General features: G+C 40.8%; 1 protein-coding gene across 1 annotated transcript in view; it reads right to left on the bottom strand.

Moving 5' to 3' along the window:
* Window positions 1-2,451, bottom strand: part of zfhx3b (zinc finger homeobox 3b) — a 136,785-nt gene extending 134,334 nt beyond the window's left edge. The window contains exon 1 of the mRNA XM_068731092.1: window positions 2,091-2,451. The gene's annotated coding sequence lies outside the window, so the exon portion shown is untranslated. The remainder of the gene's footprint in view (window positions 1-2,090) is intronic.
* Between the last annotated feature and the right edge of the window lie 16,267 nt (window positions 2,452-18,718).

The raw sequence follows: 18,718 nt of genomic DNA, 5'->3' as shown, positions 1-18,718 counted from the left end.
CCTTAACGTTTTGTTTTTATTAAACCTGTTACCAGTCTATTTTGTTTCTCCCATCCTAAACTAAAGCCAAAGTCTTAATCCTGCAGATGCTGACAACCACAAGTGCTTTGTGTGGCTCACAACATACCAACAACTACCATCACCCTTTCCTCAAGACCCCCACACTTTTCATCATCCATCGTTTGCGCGGGGGTTTCCTCTCTTTCCTTTTTATCTCTGCACTCACTCCATGACCCCTGTTCCCCCTGTTTCTGGCTGCCTGACCTACACCCCCCCCCCCCCCCCCCCCCCCCCACACACACACACACACACACACACACACACACACTGCTTCTCACCCCCCTTTCTGCTTTCCCAAACGGTACACATATCCTATCCTTGCCTCTGCTCGCTCGCAAAACCTCTTTTTCCCCTCTTTCTTTTCCCGTCTCTATGTCGCGAAAAATATCCGAGTCTGACTTACGATTCTCGCAGCCTTTTTCTAACCGTTTACAGCTCCATCCCATCCGAAAGGGAGATGCTATTTTTGATCATATTTAAAGGAGATATTCAGCTTGCAATTAAAACTACACGTGCAGATAACAGTTGCATTTCCGTTTTCTTTATTTTTTTTACCGATCAGTTCCATTTTTGGCGAGGTTAATAACATTGTAGTCCTAGGCAGTAATCAAACATGTATTTTTTTTTGGAAAGGGCCCATTCAGTTGGGCTGTCTCTTTGCAAGCCTGTTTGTATTTTCTTCCGAGAGTCCAGTCGATTCTATTTCGGGTCTGTGGAAGATATTTTGTGTAGCTTAACTTAAAATAAAGGAAAAAATGCATACAAATGTGAACCGGCTAAGCGGCCACTAAATGTATGCAGTGACCTATAGGTTTAGCCTGGACCATACTTTAAGTTTCCGGCAGTAACTTTGGAATGATTATGTCTGCTTAAGGTCAGACTAATAGGGCAATGTTTTGTTTTCATTCCGGTCAGCATTTGTCGGAGAAAAAAAACCGTTCTCCTGAAAGTCGGATACGGTAGCCAAGTAGTTGGAGGCAGCAGCTCCAGCCTGCCTATGTCTTCCCTGAACCACATGTCTGTTCTCTGAAACGCAGCTCTGACTCTCAGGCTGTCCGTGTAAAAGGTCCTGCTGATCCGCTCTTGTCATGAAGGAGACCCGGGGCTTCGTTTATCTCGAACACACCACATTCACGTAACACACACACGCTACACGAACCCGTTCGCGCACGCACGCACACTTACACACACACACACTCGCACATGCCGATCGATTTGCATGTGACTTCGTCAGGGAATGAGCGAGAATCGACTTAAAAACAACGCTTCAAAAGAGGCAAAACAGCGATGAAAAATAAAAAAGACAAGATGGACAAAGTGGGGTAAAGGGGAAAAGTGTAGCTAGAGGAACTAAGACAGGGCGGAGGGATTGCACATTTCTGAGAGAGACGTGTCGGAGAAGAACAAAATGTGTTTATCCAGAAGAGGATTTTATAAGCATACGACGGTGCAGAAACCCCCTGGATGTGGCAAGTGTCAAATCTGTCAAAATTAGAAACCGAGAGACGTTCCCTTTCGCCGGACGCACACGGACCCACAGGCTGGACTTGGAGCTCCTTTTCTGGGCTGCGCTCATGTGGAGCTGCCGCTGCCCTTCGTCCGCTCAACACAGCCCCGTTTCTTATTGCATTTGTGCTTAAAACACGTTTCTCGACACCAATAAACCCCGATACCTTTTCCCGATCCCATCGAAATGCACATATTCGTTTTAAAACCGTATTTTTCTGCGGTCAACTGCTTGGAGAGGATCGCTGTCTTGCCCATTTCTTATCTTCCATTCATGAGGAGGAGAGGACGAACGCTGATGTAAACACAGGTAACGATACGAATAAAACCGAGAATAAACCACAGAACTTGCATGAAATTAACTTGTGATCGCTAGTCATTTCTCACAATGTGAGAATAGCCAGCTCCGCTACACGTAAAACTACGAACAGATAGGGAAAGAGATTCAGATAAGTCTACAGCGAAAAGAATAGGATCGTGGAAACACAGAAAGGAAAAGAGACAAACGCAAAGTTGAAACTTACAATTTCTCGCTGCCGCTTTGTGATCCTCGCTTTTTAATCCAGTATTGAGATGATTTAGCTAAAGATCCCATCAAGGCAGTCCCCTTTTGGTCAGTTTGCGCTTAGGGTGGTAAAAGAAAGATCATTGTTGTTGCGGAGTGTAAAAAACCGAAGTAGGTAGGCTACTATTAGTTGTTAAAGGCAATATAAAAATAATTTGGATGCAAAGCAGGCGATGAGTCTTGTGTTAGAGGGAGCGAGGAAGAGGTGAAAGTGAGATCTGATGATTGAAAAGAAAAAACTCTTTGGATCTTTATTCCTGCTAATTAGTTTCCTGCAAAAAATGGCTGTGATTAATTCAGTGCGCATGTGCTTCATTACACAGGCACGAAGGGAAGGGCTAATTAGCCGCCTTCTGGATCAATAAGATTCAGCAAAGGAGAGAGCTCGGGAGAGAGAGGGAGGGAGGGAGGGAGAAAGAGGGAGGGAGGGAGGGATGGATAGATACAAGTAGAAAAAAAAAGAGTAAAGTAATGATCAGGAATTGAAAATATGGAATTAAGAACAGCGGAAAGTAAGAGTTTGATGAGACGGAAGACAGTGAAAGCTGGAGCAGGCAGCCGCAGCAGGCAAAGCCCGACGCTATAGGCACAGCTTTTCCTCCGCTCCTTTCCACACTTTTTCAGACGTTTTTCTCCCGGTTTTTGCCTTTTCTAAATCAAAGATATGCATTTACTCTGTCCACTAAAAGTACATAAGCGATCTCGCTTTATTTTATTCTGTCTCTTTCGACCTAAGTCTGTCATTTTAGTCGCGTCAAAGCTGCACACGGGGCTGTTTTCTGCAGTTATTTTACAGTCTCCGTTTGAACAACTTATTGAAATACATAACCGAGTTACGGCGACTGTAGTGACTAAACTGGAAACACGCAAGCCTATTCTTCAGAATAGTAGCTTACACGTGTAAATATGAGAACAATTCCCGTGTTTGTAAACAACGAAAACAAACGCTTGCCGAAAAATTAAAGCACGTTCTGCATGTATGCAAAAGTGTAGGCTACTGTTTAAGCAACATATAGCCTGCCTCGGAGTGCTATTGTAAAGAGCTCATTGAAGTACAGTGGCACCTGGATATTATCAGAGCTGACACTGTATTTGTATTAGTTAATATATATATATATATATATATATATATATATATATATATATATATATATATATATATATATATATATATATATATATATTAAGCATGAAGATAAATAGTCATATTTGCTCAGAGACTGAAGTTGACATTTATGCGTAGCTTCCACATTTTAACTTTGACTAACTTGACGTGATTCAACCTGTATGCAGCATACAGTGAAACCCCAGTGTTTGTTTAAATTGCATCAAAATATGAATTTAACGATTCTTAGGCTTAATAAGAGAAGACTAAAGACTACTTTATTAGAGATTAGAGTGTTCCTAAACTCACAAAATAGGTTGTATGTATAGATTAATTTGAATACAACTGTAACATCAAGAACTACGTTTTAAAAAGTGAAAATCAGATTTCTGAAATATGCCATATGAAAGTACGACGGAGATGAAAGACGTAGTAGTTTTTGCTGTCAGCTCAAAATATCTGTTCAGATTCAGGATACGACTTTATAACACTTTTGCAAAATTAAATAAACTAATTGTTTCAGCAGTTTTAGGGCATTCGCAGCACAGAGGTTGAAATATTCTTCTAGTGAAATTTGCTTTGTGTTAGTAGTCTACAGTATGCAAAGCAAGTCCAGCTCTTTTTAGAAATACTTGTTGAAGCCCCATTGTATTCTATATGGGTGTGACAATTTATTTAAATTGTGTCACGGGTGTTTAGAAAATATAAATAGGTCTATAGTTCTTACCCTTGTACGTGTAGAACTGTGACACGCGGGGCTGATGGGGAAACAGGTTATCGTGACATCTATTACGAAACTGCTGGGAACACGCTGTCAATACATGTAGGCTCCCTTAAATAATAATAACACTGTACATGTGGGACAACGTGACAGAGTTGTATGAAGGCGTTTGGTCAGCTCCGGCCTGTTTGCATTCAATTTACTACAGTTCTTCTGATATTATGACATGGAGCCCAGATGGTCAGTGCGTCATCTCCTTTTTGATGTTTTGTGATTAGGAATTTCTAAACGCCTTCATGATCAATACCAACGTAACAGTTGTTGCGGTCCTCTCGGTTTGTTTTTCCTAATAATCTCTCCGTAAAGCACTTCGCCTCTGTAACTGATGTCCTCTCGTTTCCTCCGAATGAAAAGACGGTATTGCAAAAAGCAACCTTTGAGTGTCTCACTGCTCTTTGTTATGATAATTTTATTGTTGATTCTCTGAGGAAATGGACAATCCCTCACTCTCGGTACGCACACTTTCTGTGCAAACAGCTCCATATAGAGTCCCGGTCCAGTGAATGCAAGTTGCAGCTCTCACTGATCACATAACGTGCTATGTTTATTGAAACAATACGGATTTGATAGTCTGTGCCTATAGTGAATTCCGATACAGAGTTAATTGGTAACGGCACATATACTCGAATCCAAACATTGTCCAAACATGCTATAGAGCCTAACGTGGCCATAATGCAACAGTGCATAAGAGATAAGCCATAACTGGGTTAATAAAACGGCCTGAGATATTTTCTTTTTCAGACGTGTGTTGCATAGAAATGCATGGCACAGATAAATCGAATGCCAGTTTTTATTTTACAAGATTGCACACAACTGATATGTTAATCGTGATGTTGTAGAGGGGAAGATGGTTGATGAAATGTTAAGGCTATATTTTATATTTTCCAATGGCCTTTGACTTAAAGGTTAAAAAGGTTGTGAAACCCCAATGGGACCCGGCGTTTCCATAGATCCAACAGCATATATCCCTCAGAAGAGCCTATATGAAAAATCAAACTTATTATATTGTAGCCGATGACCAAGACCCATCTTTCTCTCTCTCTCTCTCTCTCTCTCTCTCTCTCTCTCTCTCTCTCTTTCTCTCTCTCTCTCGCTCTCGCTCTCGCTCTCTCTCTCTCTCTCTCTCTCTCTCTCTCTCTCTCTCTCTCTCTCTCTCTCTCTCTCTCTGCTGCTCGAACATAGGCTGTGCTGTAACACGGCATTTCCTCAGCACTTGCCATCCATAAGCCCAGGCAGGCACCAATACCTGTTTTTAAGTACTGTAGCATGTGCTGTGTGGCATTCCTCTCTCAGAAAAAAGAAACAAACAAGAAAACTGCATCGCCCCGTCGAGCAGCTCGCATTTTTGCAGTGTGAGAGGCAGACTGCAGGAATCTCGAGGATTTGTGCGTGTCTGCTCTCTCGGGAAGAAGAGATTGTAAAAATGAATAGGTTGAAAATAGCGTGCGAGAGGAGTTAAAGGGGCTACGAGATAATAAAAGAGTCGGGTGTAATTTGAGGCTTGTAGGAGGCAGCTTTGAGCCAGCCAGTCGCCTAAAGCATAACAATGCAAACTTCAGTTTACAAATTTATGCAAAGGCCTGATTGACATCACTCCATCAGTGGCCATATTGAGTGTGGTGTAGGCTAAATCAAAAGAAGACCAGCCAGACAGAGGCCTTGATGCTTTCAGGGCCTATGCATCACTGAAAAGGGAGAAAGGGGGGAACTGACAGGGTCTGAAGCTTTTGTGTTACCAGCGTTCAATTGCGCCTCTCTGTGGGAAGGATAACTGTCCACGTGCCAGCCTCAATAGGCATACATCGATGAGTGGCATTGCAAATTCAACACAACCTGTGGCTATGACAGCCCGTGGATATGACAAAGAAAGGCCGAGTAGCTTAAAATGCAAAATGCTGTGTCGTTGTGGGGCACATAAAAGCGCTTGACCATCACAGTGTATGACAGAGTATGACAGAGGGCAGAGCCCCAGAATCGTTTCTAGCGGGATTCTGCCGGAGATTCCGCAGACCCATGCGCACTACTCGTCTACTTTTTTTCTAGATATTATATATTTATTCCAATGTCATTAATTTAAATGTAACTTTATAATATGTTATGTATGTATGAGCTACTGTGTGTTCGCGCGCACGTGTGCACGCGTGTGTTCGGATGCATGCGCAATCCCAGACAAAGCACAAAAGGAAACAGAGGAAATGAGCAGGGGTGAAAGTATTTCAAGATAAAAGCTGCAATCGAGAAAAATCCTATAACTTTATAAAGAGATAACGACTATTATATTCCGAAGGATTTGGGGATTTAAGATGCTTATAGGCTGCAATATTAACAAGGAGGGTGTCAGTCATATATTCAGGCTATGGTAAACAGAGATGAAAAGGGCATCAGACATTCTTTAGGAAGCAATCTGGGTGAGATTATACTATGAAAATATGTCTAAATAAAAACACAGAGAAGGTGGACTGGAAGCTCAAAGTGGGACACAACAGACCAAGCTCTGGACTTGTTTTTTTAAATAAAAAATAAATTGGTATTTTACTTTAGTGGTGAGGTTAATGAAAAGACGCCTTAAACTTGCGACATGCAGCGCCTGTTGTTGGAACCTCAGCTGGACTGATAATAGTTTTAGGAGGGTTGTAGCCCAAGTTACGAGGGACTTAACTCACTATAGCCTATTTGTTGTTTGTGAAATAGAGACGATCCACATAAAAACATTTTTTATAATGACTTTAATTTATATAGAATATAAGTAGGCTATAGCAATTGGTATGTATAACTTGTTGGGGAAAAAACGCTCAATCAGAATTTTAAGAAAATATGATTTATACTCGTATTATCCCATTAGTTGTTGTTTGTCTTTGTATGATCCTCGATTGAATCAAACTGCGCTGTTCACCACTACATTGCACATATGAGAGGCTGGTGTCCGGCTCTCCGTGTGTCTGGGGTGGATAGGGCAGCGCAGCCAGGTGCAATGGGAGCGCCCTCTTATGTTCAGCCTGACCACTGGGATCAAGCAGCGCATCAACTCCTTTACAGGAGCCAAGCGCCTGCGGACCAGCTGGTCTTTGCCTTTCAGTCCAACATCATATATTAAACTGCCTCACGTGTGAATGATGTAAAGCCACATGGTCGACTGTTGTGGGGTCAAAACAGATGCAGACTAACCGAGACGGAAATCACAATCATTTCAGATAAACATTTCACCAAAACAGTCGTGTATTAATGAATGACTCGTGCATTCACTGTCCGAAACTGCCATCATTTTGAAATGCTGTCGGGAGGGACCAGGAGGGAAAACCCAACACAGATCAAACTTGAACTTGGCCTAATTAGACGACCCTCCTGCAGAAATCGGCACAGTTAATATCCAAATCTACACTCAGAAAAAAAATACATTAGTTAAACAAAAAAAAAAAGAAGCGAATATTTTGGAAAAAATGTACTTTTCTGGTTACAATTTGTCTGTGACTTAGATGCAGCATGTTCTACCATCATTGCATCAAATCATATGTCCCTGGTGAAAAGGAAACATGGTTTTTGCAAACCACTACTTTTATGCATTTTATTTATTGGACTTTACTTTCTAAAGCATTATTTGAAAATATCCCAGTGCTGCATCCGCCTGTGGCCTCGTTGATTCCTATTTGCATCCTTATGTCATGTTTGGCACACAGAGAACGTTCTTGAGGTGGATAAAACTCAGTATGATGACATTGTTTGTGTGTGTAGCGTTCTGTATTAAACTGAAATACAACATGAGTAATTGTAATTGCTGTTGTTCATCATATGTATTATGTCAAATAATTTACTCGTCATTCAAATGGGTTTAACGTTATTAGACATGCAGCAATAAGTACAGTAAATAAGTAAATACAACTTGCACTGTTCATATTTGTGGATATTTTCTAAAGACGTTTTTTAAAATGCTGTTATGTTAAACGCATGTGTGTTGATGTGATTTTTTTAATGTAATTTTTATTTATTTATTTTTTGCTTGTTTGTTTGTTTTTGTGTTGTTTATTTGTTCCAGATGTTCTGTATGTCTTATTATGTGAATGTTTTGGCTACTGTTTTTCTATTTGTTCACTTAATGGCTGTTTATAATAGGCTACGTTTCAATTTATTTTTGATTGATATTTTACTCACAGTAAGTCCTCTTGAAAACAACAATATTAAAATGCTCCTGAAAAAAATTCGATGTATCATTTGCCCGTTTTTTTGTTTTTTTTACCTATTTTAACGTTGCATCTTGAGATTCAAATATTTCGAACGAAAATATGAAATAGTTTTATACATGTTAATGTTGGACCGTATATTCAAACTAGCAACATAGGAGCAAATCTGACATCATATTTCTGAATGCAAGTTGAAGTATAAAACAGGACCTGTTTTCTGCTGCTGTTTGATTTTAGAGTTTAGAATAGAAAAAAAAGACGAGCGGCCGTCTGGTCAGTATGCCTCATTTACATGAGAAACAAGAAGGCATATCAATTCCTCTCTCTCTCATCCATTTACTCGTCCTGGCAGTACTACCTTATTAATGATCCTTTGCATTATTAAAAAAAAGACAGTTTGGACGTTTGGATTTGTCTGTCAATATGTGAACAATGTCGTGGAATATCCAAAATGTCCGATGCTCGCTGACTTTACTTGAATGTCCGGATCATTTCATTCTGACCGGTGCGATAAAGTCGAATAAAAGAGAACACCACCACCACCCTCCTCAAAAGAAAAAAAAAAGAAAAAAAACAAGCGTGGCTTTCTCTTTCTGTCTCACTCCCTCCATCCCCAGTAAGTGTGTGTGTGTGTGTGTGTGTGTGTGTGTGTGTGTGTGTGTGTGTGTGTGTGTGTGTGTGTGTGTGAGAGAGAAAAAGAGAGAGAGAGAGAGAGAGAGAGAGAGAGAGAGAGAGAAGAGAGAAGAGAGGGGGGGGGGGGTCACGGTGTCGCATCATATTTTAAACGAGTTAGAACATGAAGAAAAATATCAATTTTGACGTATTCATGTGATTACACTATTATTACAGAAGTGCACAGGTACAAATGCTTCCCCAAAACCAATGAAACAAAGACACACACAATAACAACAACAACACCAAACTGTACACGAGCCTGCCAAGCCTCAGTCCAGCCTCATCACACCTCACCACCTTAAGTTTATAATACATTTTTGTAAGAAAATCATCATTTTTAATTTTTTTCCCCACACTTGCTGATAGTATCACATATTAGAGAATGTAATTAAAAGGTTCTGTTCTGGGTTTTTTTCTTCTTTTTGTGTGTTTCAAAAGAATATGCCTTAGAAGTTTGCCGTCAGATCTCAATATCTTACAAGTGCACCCAGGAATGGATTCCAAGCTCACGAGTAGCAAAGACACTCAAATAAAACGGGCAAGAACACAAAATAAATATTGATAAAAACAACACATAAAAGCAAGTGTTCAAAATTCTGGAAATACAGTATTACAATTTATCAGCGTTTCACGCCAAATTTCCTAATGAATATGTAATGTTGTTAATCCTTCTGAGGCCTACACCCTTAACTGAACTACATTTAAAAAGAAATAAATAAGCACAGACCAGGCCTTCTGATAATGCATATCTCAGGTCGGGGATACAGTGAATAATGGAGAAATCCTGAGAGCTGCTGTCACAGACTCTGGGTGAGAGACAGGCAGGACCCGTGGGGTTTTACACGCTTTGGAGAGACTCGCTGAAACAGAGGAATCCCAAATCAGAGCCATATGACCACTCCAGGCAACAGCAACACTAGCTGGTGGTAAACCGACCCGAACAGAACGGGGAAAGAATCCCGGATCCCCCCACGCCGAACCCATTCAAATACCAGTACTTCGTGCTCGCTGCATCTTGCACTTGATTGTAACAAACGTAAAGAGAGTAATTTTCGTTGATGTGGAGAAGAGCCCCCGAACAACAAGACGAGATGAAAGATGACAGGTGGAAGCGACACAGAAGGCAAATACAGATCTAGGATATCGCCAGGGGTCAAATCCAAATCCTGCGTCACACACACAGCCTCTGGATGCCTCCGCATCATCTATATACATGGACTGGGTCAAACAAGACGGCAATAATTCCAAGTTCGTCCTCTGATAATTCATAAAGAAAAAATAAAGACACTAGTTAAATAATAAGGGGGGGATTTAATAGATTTCGTACACCGTTTTAAATAACGTATAACAGCTACGTTTAAAAGGCTGTAAATACACCATGACACACCCAACTACTGATTACAACAATGATACCGATTGACCAAAAACATTATGAATAATTTATATAATGACTACAATGGACAAGAGTAGCCTAACTGCAATAGATAAAACGACAGATTTGTCCTTTACATACTCGATGTTTGACACTGACGAGGACACATTCACGCGCTAACAACCCCACACTCAATGGGCTGCGATTCAAACAAGTGAGAGAAGTGAATGCAGGCATGGGTGGGATCATGCAGCATTTCACAGGCGTGGAAATCAACAACTCTCATTACACTATTCCACACTACGCCCTGCTGGTGCAGAGATACATGTGCTGTGCAGCGTCTAGTTGAGAAACAGTTCGAACAAAGCTCATCTGAAGCCTCATGTGCACAAACCTACAGAGCTGGGAAGGAGCCCCTTGGACCAAAAGCCACCTCAGGTTGGGTGGGAGTAATTTTAGATGGTCAAAGCAACTGAGGCTGAATTATGGATGTTTAACCCCTAGCTGCTCTCCTAAACTTTGCCTCTGTGGCAGCTGATCCCACCCATATTTGCTGTGGGTGGTGAGTTTGAGAGGGTAGGGGTCATGGAGCATTGCCTGTCCATCAATTGCTTTGGCCCCTGTGCTCTAAATACCTCAGTGGAGGTGAGCCCCCTCCCCTTATAGCCTTAAGTGTTCCTGGAGCCAATAAAACCAAGTGATTAGTGGATAGCTGTTCCATTTTTAGGTGTGAGCTCGTTAAGGGAGTTAATAGTGGAGGTATTTACTTTAACATGACAGGCACACTACAGGAGTGGTGGGCTAAGACCTGAAAACAGGAGCCCTGCACTAGTCCATCGACCAATACTCTCTTCACCTCTGACATGTTACTACTGCATTCACTACATTCATGTGCAATACTGGAGTCAGAAAAATGCATATCAGGTGAGCTTTTCAGCTTGGATTGAGCGCTATCACGCTGACAGTTAGAGGCCTTGCATACCAGGCACGAGGTAGACACCTGTGTCCTTGCTACTTGTACAACCACCCAGCAAGGCCTACTTTCCTGTCAAGATCCCTTTTTTGTTATGTATTTCTGCATCCGCATAACAGTCGTCTGACCTCGTTCCTGTGGCAGAAATACTACCCTCCACCTAATTCAAGCACATACTGTCTGTCTGTCTGTTTATTGTGTATAAGGCACAGGTACTAGAGAGGGACTCATGGCAGCAAGGGGCTATGGTCCTCTCTTAACTGTGTTGACATGGACGCAGACATTACCATGAGTGTGACTGACCTTCTGTTTGAAGAAATTAGCAACAACTTAATACCACTTCAGATTCTGTCAGATCACTGAATAATTTGTGATGTTGTGCGTCTCTACAACCTTGTACAATATCAGCTCAATCTAATCCAGTTAAACAAGTTGTTTTGCTGCTTATAAAGGCAAAACATATCAACATGAAAAATTGTCTTTGAATTCCAAAAGGTTACACCCTCCCTGTGGTCAAATGACAGACAGAGATGTGATGTTCTCTTTCATAGCTTAGAGGATAAAATGTTAATTCAATTCATGGCAGCTTATGGATTAATCTGGCATCACAAAGTTAGTCTCTTGCTCACCTTGAACTTGAATTGCAATTAAAATGTGCACATTGTTTGACTAAATTAGCTATTTTTAAGGTGTAGTTTTTGCCATAACAGAACTATTTTAAACACCTCATTGTGTCCAGTTTGTAAGGCAACAGAAGCAGATCTTTATTGATTGAGGCTTTCTCATATCCAAACAATATCACTAAACAGATTTCTACACAATGTGATTGACAAAACTATCTCATCAGTCTGAAAGTAAGGGAACACAAATTGTTTTCCCACTATGAACTGTTTAATTTAAACGTAATGCAATTCTATATTTCTCCACTCTGTTTGTAGAGTCTGAATATTGTGGTTTCGTTCAGAATGCAAACCAAACAAAGAGCCAGCAATATCCACACCATGAATACATCTGTAGATCTAAAATGGTTATTCTGCAGATTTAGTTGTGTTTTTATGTTTTTCTTGTTTGCATATATAGATTAAAACCAATTCTATGACACTTTTTATATCTGTTTAAGCAGTATTGCATTTAACAAGACATCTTCACTGAGGAGACACATGACAAATTTAAATAGGATTAAACTTTTAATTGTAAACTAAACCATATGCGGAGATGAGTAATATGGTGAAAGTGATTTTTTCTCCTAACCCGAGCCAAGTATATTGCAGTACATGCCAGACTCCTCTGTATTTCTCGGTAAATACAAAACAACTGCCTGAGCCACACACTGATAAAGTGGAATTTCGAGGTATATTGGCAGTGTTTGTGCATTTTGAACATCCCCGTGAGACATAAAGCATGTAACAAGAATGATAACCTGTGTTTTGTCTGTTTTTTTGATCTCATGTTTTTGAATATGTGCAAATACATTTCCTCAGGAAGAAAAAGGGGGCGAGACAGAGGAAACTGGTCCTAACGTATTCTGTTTAGAATTGTAAATGTATTGCATAGGCCCTTCTGTCCAATTACATATATCTTTCATGTATGAAATCATGCATGTCTTTTGCTCTTATAGGGGGAGGGCTGGCACAAAGGGAGCAACCCCGACTGCAGCAGAACAGTGTGCAGCCCACATGAAAAATAAGGTCTAGTGTCGGAGCCCTGGAGCCCTGGGCAAGGAGAGCAGCTCCATCAGCACACAGGCCAGGGAGGGGAGCTGCTTTCCTCCAGACTGGAGCCCTCTCCAGTCCTGACTCCTGCTGTATTATCCTTGTCTTAGTCCTTGTCTTAGTATGAGGCAGCTGACCCTTTGGGTCCTGTATCACACTTTATAGCAAATACATTTTAGATCACGTCCTTAATTAGCTCAGCGACGATAAATAATGTTTCTTGCACTTTTAAGTGTTCTATTCTTCCCCACAATAAAAATAATTTTTAGAGATGCAGGGGACAGAAAAAAAGGTCTGTTTATCTATTTATTTTTTTCTTCTTTCATTCTCACTTTCAAAACAATGACTTTGTGGTGGTACTACATTTCAGTGACCCAAATTTTGTAAAATTACTTTGAACTTTTCAAACAAAGCTCTTTAGATCCTTAACGACATAACTCATCTCATTCGGTATGTCCTGCTGCTTTCACTGTCATTGTTTATTACAGTATATTCATATGATTGTATAAAATCTTCCTATTTTTAATTGGGCCTACTTTCAGGGCGAAAATAATGCACATCTCTGAAGCTGAGGAGCTAAAGTTAGCACTTTTACTTTTTGTATGGTGGGAGGGGGAGGCTTTGCCACACAGGTACAAAAATTAATCTCAATATCCTCATATCTGGCTCTGTTTGATTCCAAGTCATTGCCTGAGAAAAAACAAAATCACACCGATTCCCTAATCAAGCAGAAGGATTTAATATATCCAGATGACCTGGGATCAAATCTTAATCACTGACTGAAAAGTCTTTTCTGTCAGTCTTCTACAAAACAACTGGGAAACCAGACCCTAATAAAACTAGAGTGACACTGAGCAACATCAATTTCAATGTCGCTTTGAATGGACATACTAATTTCACAACCATGTGCTATGAAGCCCAGAAGTGCGCGCATGCATCAGAAATGTGCAATCTTTGCACAGTTCTGATACAAGACTAAAACACATACTGTTTATCTATTCTTATACACAGCACACACTCATACAAAACATAACATGAATCCCATCTGTAAACACACAAACAGCGGTGACATTTTATCAGCTAGAAAACCACTTTTGTCCCCTTAGTAAACTAAAAAACACCCACGTCTCAGAACATTCACACACCCCATCACTGACAACTGTTATAGAAATAGAATGTATACTGGAAACGTGTTATTGTGTGAAACCCTAAATAAAATGTATTTCAATGTGTTTTTTGCACATTTAAATATGTTGGTCTGCAGGTTATGTATGTGAATGTACAGCATGTGTTTGCATGTCCACACAGTGGGACATACGTATATAGTAGCTAGGGAGAACATGCACATGTATGTGTGATCCACCTGGTCACACACGCCAAGTTGTGTAACGTTTCTAGCACATTTGCCCTAGCTCTGGCTGGTCATTGGATAAATCTGCAAGGGGCCAGTGAAGAACCAGGGGGAGTCTGTCAACTAAACAACCTCAACATATTCAGAGCCTCTAATCCGAGAGGAACAAACAGGTGAGCAGAGCATGAAAGCAGGGCATTTATCAGCTAGCCTTTCCTTTACACAAACTCTGAAGGCAGGCTAACTGTGTGGGGGACACAGACTGGGGACAAGTTAGCTTCAAAGCCTTGACAAAGTTAAAGGGCTTAGGGCTTGGACAGCAGGAGCAAGAGGGACTTCACAGCCTTACCTGATGGGGTTTTTGGTCTGAGTTGCCACCACGCGGAAGCCTCTCTGACTGTGTTTTCTTTTCAAGTGTCTTTTTGAAGTCAGCAGGCAGAAAGGTCACGCCCTCTTGGTCACAGCAGGTTCGTCGAAGCAATGGTGGATGGCTGGTGGCTATTGCTAATGTTCAGACTTTCGTCTCTTTCTTTGTATACAGAAAAATAAAAATAAAGGAGAATGTAAAGCTATTGATCCGGTGCCTGGGCACCTTAAGAAGTTTTGGTGATATACTCCTAGAATTCCAGGTAATTCCAGGGTTTTCCAAAGCTATAAGGTCTGGGATTTAGGGACTCCCGGGTCACAAGAAGAACAAGTCAGGATGACACCATCACCTGGAACAAGAAACAAAGAAAGAAAAAAAGTCAGAAACATGATTTGAACACAGTTGGAAATAATAACAGCAAAGAAAGAGTTCCAAATCAGAGCATCTGCATTTTCTGCCTCAACTCTGAAATCTGAGCACATAATAAATGTCTTTCAGGAGAAGCAAACCAGAGCAGTACGATACCATCAAGACTTCAAAATTAATCAGCTGTTTTTAGAGCCAACAAAATTAATCTATAATTATTTGTGTGCTACTACTGCAGGAAAGCCTCTTATGATTTCACAATTACATTTAATAGCAAATGAACTGCTGTGAGTAATTTCTCTTCTCATACCAGTGAAGACTTATAAAATGAGAAATGAGAAAGATTTCCGGAGAAACTTAATTTCCCTGTAACCAGAACAAGACATATTCCTGTAATGGCATATATAATTGCCTGTTCTGCAGAGGATCTCCCGTATATGACAACAAAGTCTCAGAGACAATACATATTTATTCAACTGTCAATTCCAGCAATGGAAAAAAAAAACATGTAAAAAAGACTTTGAATTCCACATGGGCCTGGTTTGTGAAGCTGGGTAAATATGCTTGTCATATGTTCCAATAGTTCCACAGCGACAGAGATTTAGTTAGGGAATACAGGCGGGAGAGGCAGACATTCTCTGATAACTGAATAGCTCTTTTGAAGCCACTTCCATTTGGAAACATTGTGCGATTATTTTTACCTCTGTGGTTAGACTTGAGTTAAAGCCCATGTTTAATTGTTCCCAAGAGTTCCTATTGTGGTGCTGATAAGGGGCTCGGGGAGCAACATTTAAAACTGCAACAAAAATAACTAGACTCTTGCTCATTGGCCACAGGTCTGAAAGAGTGACAACAGAGGATCTACACTGCAAAACGAAAGAAAAAACGATAGACAGACAGACAGGGGAAGAAGAGGCCTTGTATGGTTAAGACGCTCTTGCATCTGTTTCCGTCTGTCCTGATTTTAATGTGTGCACAGCTTTTCAGAATCACTTCAGCTTGAAACATATATTTGAATAATAAACCTTTTAATCTTAAATAAAGAGTATACAGTATATTACTTGATAATAAATAAATAAATATTTTTTTATGACAGTGTTTTGTCAGCAGTCACAGCAGACAGAGAGCAGCGATGTTAATTTGTCGTCTCTCTCTCTCTCACTCACTCCGTCCGAGGCCACGACTTCCCGGTTTGTCAGGGCGACCTGTGGGAGTGTGTGTGTCGGATCAATAGCCCACCCACAGCAGAGCCGCAGGCCATCCCTGACCTGGGCTATTGATTAGGCCTGGCTCAGCTGCCAATAGCAATGTGCTGGATGTGACACCATTCTAAGACAGGAGCTGAGGAAGGGGGATTCTGAATTGCCAGTGGCAGCCCCACAGCACACCGCAGATAAAAGTCAATTCCACTTAACCAAATCACTGACAACTAAATAGTTAGCAGACAGAAGAATGCAGAGAGTCTCTGATGGCAGCAGCTGGATGGCTTTGGGGATTTCCTAGCCCCTGACCTGTGCCGGGGAGCGCAACAGGCCATGGGAGAAACACTGATATACGCAGGCCTGTATTTGTGCAGGCAGCCTGACCTCTGCCTGCATGTCAGTCTGTTTGTCTTTTAATTCGGTCACTTCTCACTCTGCAAGTTACACCTGTGTCATGAATTCGTTTGGGACACGTTCCATCAATGGCTCCCTCTAGACTGATTATCAAGAATCATCAGGTCTAACAGATTAGACAGATTTTTTTTTACAGTATATAAATAAATCTGCCAATATTATTAAAACAATCATTCGAAAGATAATTGAAGTATGATTTTAAGCATAACAAAGAATGCTGCTTCCAGTGAAGGAGACATGGAATAGTGTTTATACGGCTTGACTGTTTATTCTCTCAGCAAATCATCAGAGTTATAAAAGCAGCTATTAACCATAAGCTTTACAGTAGTGTTTCCTGTGCCTGCATGCACACATGTAATGCAGTCTGACTGAAGTTGTCAGACTCCTTTCGATCCATCTTGCTCCCAGTCATTACCAGTCCATATTATAGTAGTTTACATGTCACTTTACCGCTCCTTTGCCTCGTGAATGTAATTCTGTGGCCAGTGCCTCCTTGTGCATTCAGCACCTATCTATGGCTCCATATCTCTCTCAGTAATTGCTGAGTGACAGAAAGGCAATACTGGCCACTTCATTATAGGACAGCCAGACTGACTGGACACTGGCCTCTTGGCTCCGGGTCACTCTGGCCAGACTGACCTTATCTGCCCAGGTCGTCAGGGGTCAGTCACCCAGAATTTATAAGGACTTTACTAGAGTTGCCGTGGGGTGCCATACAGCAAGGTCGTCTGACCCTGTTGGACTGCTTCTATCAGGTATTGATTGCAGTTTGTCTACTTCAGTTGAGGCTGGACTAATCTCCCAACACTAGGGTCTCGGGGGCAACGGTTTCAGTGTAAAGTTAAGTATTGGAAGTAAGTGATGGTAGTGTGGATGGATACTAGTGACCATAAGAGAAACACAACAAGAGTTGTTGGGCTTTGGGGTTTAAAAAAGAATATGTAGGACATGTAGTTGCAAGACTGGAACTTCAAACCTGGAAAAAGATTCTATTCTTAGTGTACACTTGGTGGATGAAGCTGTGTGCATGACAATTTTATTGAGTAATGAAATAAAGGATGTTGGAGCAAGATATATTGAACGACTGCACTATTGTACTTTGACTGAATGACGGTCTGCAGTCTGAGGATCTGTTCCTTCTTGCCGTCTTCTAAACAGACAGGATACCAATCATCTGTGTGTATGAATTCAACATGTTCACGTTGATTTAAATCGTTTGGTTTTCTGGTGTTTGCTCCTGCGATGGTTAAGTTAAAGGATAACGGTATTGATCAGTATCTGGTCCAATCATCACTACTTATTCCCAAGAAGATTCATTAATCCAGCTACAAAGACAATTAGGTATGAGTCTTTCTGTCAACCATTTTAGCTACCACATATATACAAAGACATGTGATTGTTAGTCTGCAACCAAATGTGTATTTGTGTGTGCCTGTGTCTGCACCAGTTTGTGTCTGCGCGAGACCTTTTATGTACATACTAAAGCATCCCTGATGCTCGTTAGATCTCGTCTCTCGGCAGCTGCTTGGCACCGCTCATATTAAATCACAATAATGGCAGATGAGCTCTCGCGCTAGAGAGACAAGCATCTGTTTGAAACTGCACTTTATTACACTTTGTTCCTTTAATCAAAAAAACTATGCAAAAAGATAAACCAGTTTTAAAAATCCCAGATAAACAGCAACGATTGCATCTTTAAATAATAAATGATCCCCTGCCTCTTACAGGCGAGAATATAACTGAAAATAATTGAAGACAACAATGTCCCATAAGAGCACCACTTGAGCGGTGCTGATTCAGAATCCCTCAAAACTTCAAACATTCAGTCATAAAGTATGGATAATCCGTAAAAGAAAGGTATGCGTCTGTTTACAATTTCCTATTAATTAAGGCTACAGGATGAGGTCTACCTTTGTTAAAGTTGATGTGTGTTTGTTAGACTTCCTGAGAAATTGTACCACTGGCAAATTAGGGATAGAATACAAAACGAAACAAACAACAACACTCTAATATGATCTGCAGTCAAGGAATAAATATTTCACCATCTGTCTACATTTGACACACTTTCAGTAGTGAACAAAGGATTCCTAAACA

The sequence above is a fragment of the Cebidichthys violaceus genome, unplaced genomic scaffold (assembly GCF_023349555.1).
Source record: "Cebidichthys violaceus isolate CVI_PGR_0920_01 unplaced genomic scaffold, fCebVio1.0.p SCAF_5, whole genome shotgun sequence".
NCBI lineage: Eukaryota > Metazoa > Chordata > Actinopteri > Perciformes > Stichaeidae > Cebidichthys > Cebidichthys violaceus.
Note: the sequence above shows the minus strand (reverse complement) of the source record. Positions and strands in the feature narration are given on the sequence as shown.